The sequence below is a fragment of the Bison bison genome, unplaced genomic scaffold (genome assembly GCF_000754665.1).
Source record: "Bison bison bison isolate TAMUID 2011002044 unplaced genomic scaffold, Bison_UMD1.0 scf7180017864252, whole genome shotgun sequence".
NCBI lineage: Eukaryota > Metazoa > Chordata > Mammalia > Artiodactyla > Bovidae > Bison > Bison bison.
In genome coordinates, this window is record NW_011494824.1 from 4,277,048 (window position 1) to 4,285,278 (window position 8,231).

At 41.2% G+C, this 8,231-nt stretch overlaps 1 protein-coding gene across 1 annotated transcript in view; it reads right to left on the minus strand.

Moving 5' to 3' along the window:
- ARSB (arylsulfatase B) overlaps window positions 1-8,231 on the minus strand; it is a 176,982-nt gene that overhangs the window by 136,743 nt on the left and 32,008 nt on the right. The window lies entirely within an intron of this gene.

The window sequence follows — 8,231 nt, forward strand, 5'->3', positions numbered from 1 at the left end:
ATATTATTCACAAGTCTGCCAACTGCTTAAGTACATTAAACTGAAGGAGTTCTCCATTTGTGGGGACCAATTTTGAAGGAAATTCAACATACGAGGGAGAAAGGGACGTAAGATCTAGGGGAATTAGTTACAAATCTTTATTGCTCTATCTAAGACATTAAATCACACTTAAGTTTGTGAAAGATCAGATAATAAATGTTGAAAGTTCAGGTTTGGGAATGAGCTCCCCTGTCCAGGCAGACATGTGCAGTGAAAGGATGTGGGCAGGGTTCCTCGATGCTGGTCTTACCACTGTCCATGTCAGGACACTTCTCCACTGTGCGAGGCTGCTCTGAGCGCTACAGATGCCTGGCCTTCAAAAGTGACTTTACCTTCAAGTAACTATGACAACCCGAACCATTACCGCACACTTTCAGATACTGTGGTCGACCCCTCGCCCCAGTCTCAAACGGACTGTGGGTCCATGGCTACAGGGGCCACACAGGTGCTCTGGCCGCGGGCTGCACTCTCTCCAGCTCTCTGCAGACGCACCCCATTGCCTGTTAAAGGGGGATGGCCCCATGGAAAGCTGTCACCAGCACTGACAAAAGCTCTGAAAACACAGCTTGACACAATCATCAACTTTCCTAGTATCAGGAGTCAACTGGTTCAAGCTCTCAGTGCATTTCTTGACTCTCTCTCCTTTCCACTCCATCCATTTTCCCTCTGCCAATTTTATTCAGTCCCTCCTCCTCCTCCTTCTAGCCCCTGCCATAATCTCCCCAAAGGTCTGCTGGTCTCCAACCATCCCCCACAGCGATCCTAAGGTGAAAATCTGATCCTGTTTCAGACCTTTCAAGGCCTCCCACTGCCTTCGCTGCCTTTGCGATTCCCCCCTGCAGGTACACAGGTCTCTTCTGAGCTGACTTGCAGGTCACAGTCCCTGTCCTCACGTCTCGCCATCCCTGCCTTGCACTCTAGGCTCCAGCCCCACTGGACCTCTGACAGACAGCTCTCTCCTCTTTACCCTTGGTCACAGTCCTCTCTCTCAGCTGCTCAATCTCTTCTTCACCTGCACACTGCTTCTCTGGCCAACTCACAGCCAACCTTCCCATCTCAGAACACCTCCCCAGATCCCTAGGCTCTGGTGAGATCTCTGGGCACTCTTCCATTGCATTGGAAGAGTACATTTGCTTGCCTGCTTCACTACAGTGCAAGATTCCTAAGGGCTGGAACCATATCTTATTCATCTTTCTATCTGCAATGAGAGACCAGGTGAATCAACAAGTGACCGGCCAATCAGAATTTAATAGATAATGAAACTGAGGCCAGAGTCTACACAACTAATTGGCAGGAAAACTGGGACTTGAACTCTGATCATATTCTATCAAAGAGGGATTAGAAGGGTCATCCTTGTATAAAAAGAACAGAATATTATGTTTGTAAGCAATTTTTGTTAATGCCACTCACTAATAATCACACATTGTAAAAAGAGTGTCATTAATCTATCAAGGTTGTAATTTATATGCAGCAAAATTACATTTAAAATTTTCTTACTTTTTTCAAGAGTCTGTTTCTAGAAATGGGTGCATTTACCTGAAATGAAAACACCTAGGAGAGGTTGAAATTCAAATCCAGTTGGTTTCTGGCAAATATAGTATATATTACTGCATTTATGTATATTCCTATAAATATATATGTGTAAACATATACTACATACATATATATTCTTCATTAGTTAAATTCCCAGGGTTCGTATAAGTTCCTTTGGATTAAAAGTTCTCAAATTCCTCTGTAAGAAGAATTACCTGTATCACTGTTAAAAATGGAGATTCCTGGGCTCAGATCTAGAATCCATACTAGAGTCTAAGAAACTACTTTTTTAAAAACTGAGGTGAAATTCACATAACATAAAATTAATCACTTTAGTGTGTTGAATCAGTGACATTTAGCACATTCAGTGTTTGGCAGCCATCACCTGAGTAACTACATTTTTAATGAACACTCCAAGGGGGCAAGTGGTCCCCAGATGGCATACTGCACCTTAAGTGCTCCGATGATGACAACAAGGAATGAAGGAGCCTCAGGGGCCTCCTCCAGACTATAAAGAAAGATTTTTAGAAGCGTCCTTAAACATCTAGACCTAAAAAGAAAACATGCCTTTGTCTCTCCCTTTCACTAAATAACATGTGATACGAAGAAGCTAGTGTATGTCAGGGTTTTCAATACTATCGGATTCAACAATTACTTGTTTGAACATACCCAGGATTTTTATGCTTGGAAAGAAGAGCAGCGCCAAGTGAAGTAAAGTGAGAAAACTGGAAAAAATGAATCACTGCTCTATACCCAGCCAGAGTCAGGCCTTGTTTCCTTGGGTTTTAATCACATTATTAAATTCCACTTCAGGCAAAGAAATTGTCAATAAACACAGAGAAGTCTCCAGAGGAGGAACTGCAAATTAGGTTTTCCTTATAGTCAAACTCCCTCTAAATATAAGTGGAAATGGTTATTCTGATGTGAGTTAATATAAATACACAATAGCTGCAGAAAGATGTTGTGATCAATTGTTGCTTTCAAGGTTTTAGAATCAGTTTTCCTAGTTTTAATTTATGATCTAGTTGCTCCAGAGTAAGTTCTAATTTTAGCTCATGTTACTCAGGATTAGACTTGTGTGAAGATTCCTGGGATTAATAACTATAAAGCTCAGCTCTGGGAATAGGGGCACAAGTTAAAACAGTATCTTCCTAATAGCTACTAGTGCTGCTTCTCTTAACCAATATTCTGCCAAAATAACATAGACAGATCTAGGAAAGACTGAGGGCAGAAGGAGAAGAGGGCATCAGAGGATGAGATGGCTGGACAACATCACCGCCAACACACATGAACGTGGGCAAACTTCGGGAGACGGTGATGGACAGGGAGGCCTGGTGTGCTGCAGTCCGTGGGGTTGCAAAGAGTCAGACACGACTGGGCAACTGAGCAACACAGACACAGAATGAGATGAATGACATCACACTGCCATGAGTTAGAATGAGATGAAAACTCATTACAAGGTAAGAAACCAGGTCTGATAGACAATCTATTCAAATGCCAGAGAGAACCCTGGAGAAATGTCCACAAGCTGTGCAGCTAGAGAAGCTGGAATGAAGAAACAAGGGCTGGTCTACCCTGCTTGCCTCATGACACAGAGCCATCTACCTATCTGAAAAGAAGGACAAAGGCAGCCCAGGAGGGGAGGGGACGGTACTGATTTTGAACATGATCGGAGAATTACTACCTCCCCAACTTTCTATCTGTAGTTAGAGATCACAGCTCCCTAGAACACTGAGCAGAAGAAAGGGCCTGGAAGCAGGGCACACTACCTGGGCAAATGCCCCTCTAATTAAAGCCCTGAAGGTATAGAGACAGGAAGAGTCTGGTGGTGGTGCCGAAGAACCAGGCAGCCCAAAGAGAATAAAATACCAGTTAGGTCAATCAGGTTCACAAGGGTGTAGAAGACTCAATGCCTGAAAAACTGAAAGTCACTCAGCCATGTCTGACTCTTTACAACCCCCTGGACTATACAGTCCATGGAATTCTCCAGGCCAGAATACAGAAGTGGGTAGCCCTTCCCTTCTCCAGGGGATCTTCTCAACCCAGAGATCGAACCGGGGTCTCCCGCATTGCAGGCAGATTCTTCACCAGCTGAGCCAGAAGAGAAGCTCCCAATGCCTGAAGGCCACTGGAAATAGAGTGAGTTGCGTGCAGCAACTTGACCTCAAGTTACAGATCTGAGAAGGAATTAATCAGGGGACAATGACCGGAGGCCCAAGAGACAGCCATGCACTCTAGATCCTCTGCTGCTTATACTCGGAAGAGTACATAGCTGGTAATCACTTACTATAGAAATGAAGGTTTTAGAAAAGCTCTATTCAGAAAGATTCAGGAAAAGCATGGGTCTATGAATAGAAGTGTAGAAAGCTAAAAAGTAGAAATCAGGGACAAGAGGATGAGATGGAAGGAAACTGATGACATGGAAAAGCACAACTGATTACATTTAACAGGTATTGGCCTCAAGTTGATCTGGGTTTGAATTCTTCTCTTCCATTTCTAAGATGTGTGGCTCTTAGCCCATTTGGGTGCAAACAAAATACCACGGACCTGGTGGCTTAAAAGAAAACAGAAATGTATTTCTCACAGTTCTGGAAGTTGGAAGTCCAAGATCAAGGTGCCAGGAGAGTCACGTTCTGGTGAGACTCCTCTCGTTCCAGAGTCAACACCATCTCACTGTGTCCTCAGGTGGAGGAAGATGCTACTGATCTCTCTGGTGCCTCCTTTAAAAAAACACTAATCCCACGCACGAGGTGTCCTCCTTCACAACCTAATTACCTCCCAAAGGCCCCACCTTCCAACACCATCATATATGAATTTGAGGTGAATACAAACATTCAGACCACAGCATTAGTCTTGGGCAAATCACTTAACTAAGTCTAACTTTTGGTTTCTTCATTTATAAAATAGGAATAAAGAAACTTATTTCACAAGGCTGCTTTGAGCTTTAATGCACAACAGTGAGAAAGTACAGGCGAAACCCAAGGACAGCCTGGGCATGCAGGAAATATTTAAAAAACAGTAGTCATTATTATTACTAACAAGCTTAGAAGGAAAAAGAACTGAATGAGCAAAAGAAAGGATTGCAAAGACACTAAAACCACAATTAATAATAATCTCCACCGAAGATATTAAAGAGCTGAATTTAAACTGCAGAAATGTCCAACTGGTAATGCAGAAGAGCTCCAGAAGACTGAGAAAAGATGAAAAACTAAGGCTGATGAAAGAAAAGCTGAGTCAGTAATTCAACTTACTAATTAAAGACATTTTTGAGAAACAAATCAAGCAGAACAAAAGCAATAAGCTAAAATAGGAACAAGGAAGACTTCCTGAAGTGAAAAATAATCTCAACATTCAGATCAAAGGGCTCACTGTATTTCAGGCAAAATTAATGTTAAACTATTTTAAAGACCCACTCCCCTTAGATATAATTAAGCAAAAATGTAAACTATGGAGATCATTTTTCTAAGCCTTCTAAAAAGGTTCCAGGGACCAGAAGGATCTTTCAATCTGTAAAGTGTTCCAGAACATAGAAAAATATGGAAAAAATCCAACTTATATCATGATATGTGTATAAGCAATACAACAAAACCCGACAGAGAGAAAAGAAACCTCCTACTTCATTTTCACTTTTAAATTTATGCAAATATTCTAAATAAAACCATAGCAAACTGTAATTAGTAGTATAATGAAAAACATGCATACTATAAAGTTGGATTTACCCAACAGGTAATCCAAGTCTTTGCCCTAACCAGTGTTGCCAAAGAGGCTGAAGTTGACACTTTCTGTGAAGACCTACAACAACTTCTAGAACTAATACCAAAAAAGATGTCCTTTTCATCCTAGGGGATTAGAATGCAAAAGTAGGAAGTCAAGAGATAGAGTAACAGGCAAGTTTGGCCTTGGAGTACAAGATGAAGCAGAGCAAAGGCTAACAGCATTTTGCCAAGAGACTGGTCATAGCAAAAACCCTTTTCCAACAACCCAAGAGATGACTCTAGACAAGGACATCACCAGATGGTCAACACTGAAATCAGATTGATTATGTTCTTTGCAGCCAAAGATGAAGAAGCTCTATACAGTCAGTAAATTTAAGACCCAGATCTGACTGTGGTTCAGATCGTGAGCTCCTTACTGCAAAATTCAGGTTTAATTGAAGAAAGTAGGGAAAACCACTAGGCCATTCAGGTGTGAAGTGAGTCACTTGGTTGTGTCCAACTCTTTGCAATCCCATAGACTATACAGTCCATGGAATTCTCCAGGCCAGAATATGGAGTGGGTAGCCTATCCCTTCTACAGGGCATCTTCCCAACCCAGGAATCAAATAAGGGTCTCCTGCATTGCAGAGGGATTCTTTATGACCTAAATCAAATCCTTTATGATCATACAGTGGAGGTGATTAATAGACTCAATGATTAGATCTGAAAGAGTGCCTAAAGAACTTTGGATGGAGGTTCATAACACTGTACAAGAGGCAGTGACCAAAACCATTCCAAAGAAAAAGAAACTCAAGAAGGCAAAGTAGTGGTCTGAGGAGGCTTTACAAATAGCTAAGGAAAGAAGAAAAGCAAAAGGCAAGGGAGAAAGGGAAAGATATACCCAATTGAATGCAGAGTTCCAGAGAATAGTAAGGAGAGATAAGAAGTCCTTCTTAAATGAACTATATTAAAAAAAAAAAAAATAGAGGAAAACAATAGAATTGGAAAGACTAGAGACCTCTTCAAGAAAACAAGATATCAAGGGAACATTTAATGCAAGGACAGGCATGATAAAGGACAGAAACAGTAAGGATCTAACAGAAGCAAAAGAAATTAAGAAGTGGCAAGAATAAATAGAAGAATTATACAAAAAAGATCTTAATGACCTGGATAACCATAATGGTGTGGTCACTCACCTAAAGCCAGACATCCTGGAGTGTGAAGTCAAGTGGGCCTTAGGAAGCATCACTACAAACAAAGATAGTGGAGGTGATGGAATTCCAGCTGAGGTATTTAAAATCCTAAAAGATAATGCTGTTAAAGTGCTGTACTCAATATGCCAGCAAATTTGGAAAATTCAGAAGTGGCCATAGGACTGGAAAAGGTCATTTTCCATTACAATCTCAAAGAAGTGCAATGCCAAAGAATGTTCAAACTATTGTACAATTGTGCTCATTTCATGTGCTAGTGAGGTTATGCTCAAAGTCCTTCAAGCTAGGCTTCAGCAGGATGTGAACTGAGAACTTTCAAATGTGCAAACCGGATTTATAAAAGGCAGAAGAACCAGAGATCAAATTGCCAACATTCACTGGATCATGGAGAAAGCAAAGGAATTTCAGAAAAACATCTGCTTCATTGACTATACTAAAGTCTTTGACTGTGTGGAGCACAACACACTGGAAAATTCTTAAATAGATGGGTATTCCAGACCACCTTACCTGTCTCCTCAGAAATGTGTATGCAGGTCAAGAAGCAACAGTTAGAATCAGATATGGAATAAATGACTGGTTCAAAACTGGGAAAGGAGTACAACAAGATTGTATACTGTCACCCTGCTTATTTAACTTATATACAGAGTACATAATGCGAAATGCCAGGCTGGATGAAGCAAAGCTGGAATCAAGATTGCCGGGAAAAATATCAATAACCTCAGATATGCAGATGATACACTCTAATGGCAGAAGGTGAAGAAGAACTAAGGATCTTCTTGATGAGGGTGAAAGAGGAGAGTGAAAAATCTGGTTTAAAACTCAGCATTCAAAAAACTAAGATCATGGGATCTGGTCCCATCACTTCATGGCAAGTAGATGGGGGAAAAGATGGAATCTGTGGCAGATTTTATTTTCTTGGGCTCCAAAATCACTGCAGATGGTGACTGAAGCCATGAAGTTAAAAGACACTTGCTCCTTGGAAGAAAAGCTATCACAAACCTACAGCATAATAAAAAGCAGAGACATCACTTTGCTGACAAAGGTCCATATAGTCAAAGCTGTGGTTTTTTCAGTAGTCATATAGGGATGTGAGAGTTGGACCACAAAGAAGGCTGAGTGCCAATGAATTGATGCTTTTGAACTGTGGTGTTGGAGAAGACTCTTGAGAGTCCCTTGGACTGCAAGGAAATCAAACCAGTCAATCCTAAAGGAAATCAACCCTGAATATTCATTGGAAGGACTGATGCTGAAGCTGAAGCTCCAATACTTTGGCCACCAATGTGAAGAGCTGACCCATTGGAAAAGACCCTGATGCTGGGAAAGACTGAAGGCAAAAGGAGAAGGAGGTGACAGAGGATGAGATGGTTTGATAGCATCACTGACTCCATGGACATGAATGTGAGCAAACTCAGGGAGATAATAGAAGACAGAGAAGGCTGGCACGCTGCAGTCCATGGGGTCACAAACAGTCAGACATGACTGAGCGACTGAACAAGGAGTCTAATGAGAAGAGGGGAAAAACACATACTTAATAGATGAGGAATCAGAATGACCTTGCCATAATGAAAACTGTTGTAAAAAATTTTCTTTCTCCATTTTGTTTTTTCTGTAGTCAACATGTATAACTTTATTGTCAGAAAATTTTAATATTAAAAAATCTATAGAGTTCCTTGGACTGCAAGGAGATCCAACCAGTCCATTCTGAAGGAGATCAGCCTTGGGATTTCTTTGGAAGGAATGATGCTAAAGCTGA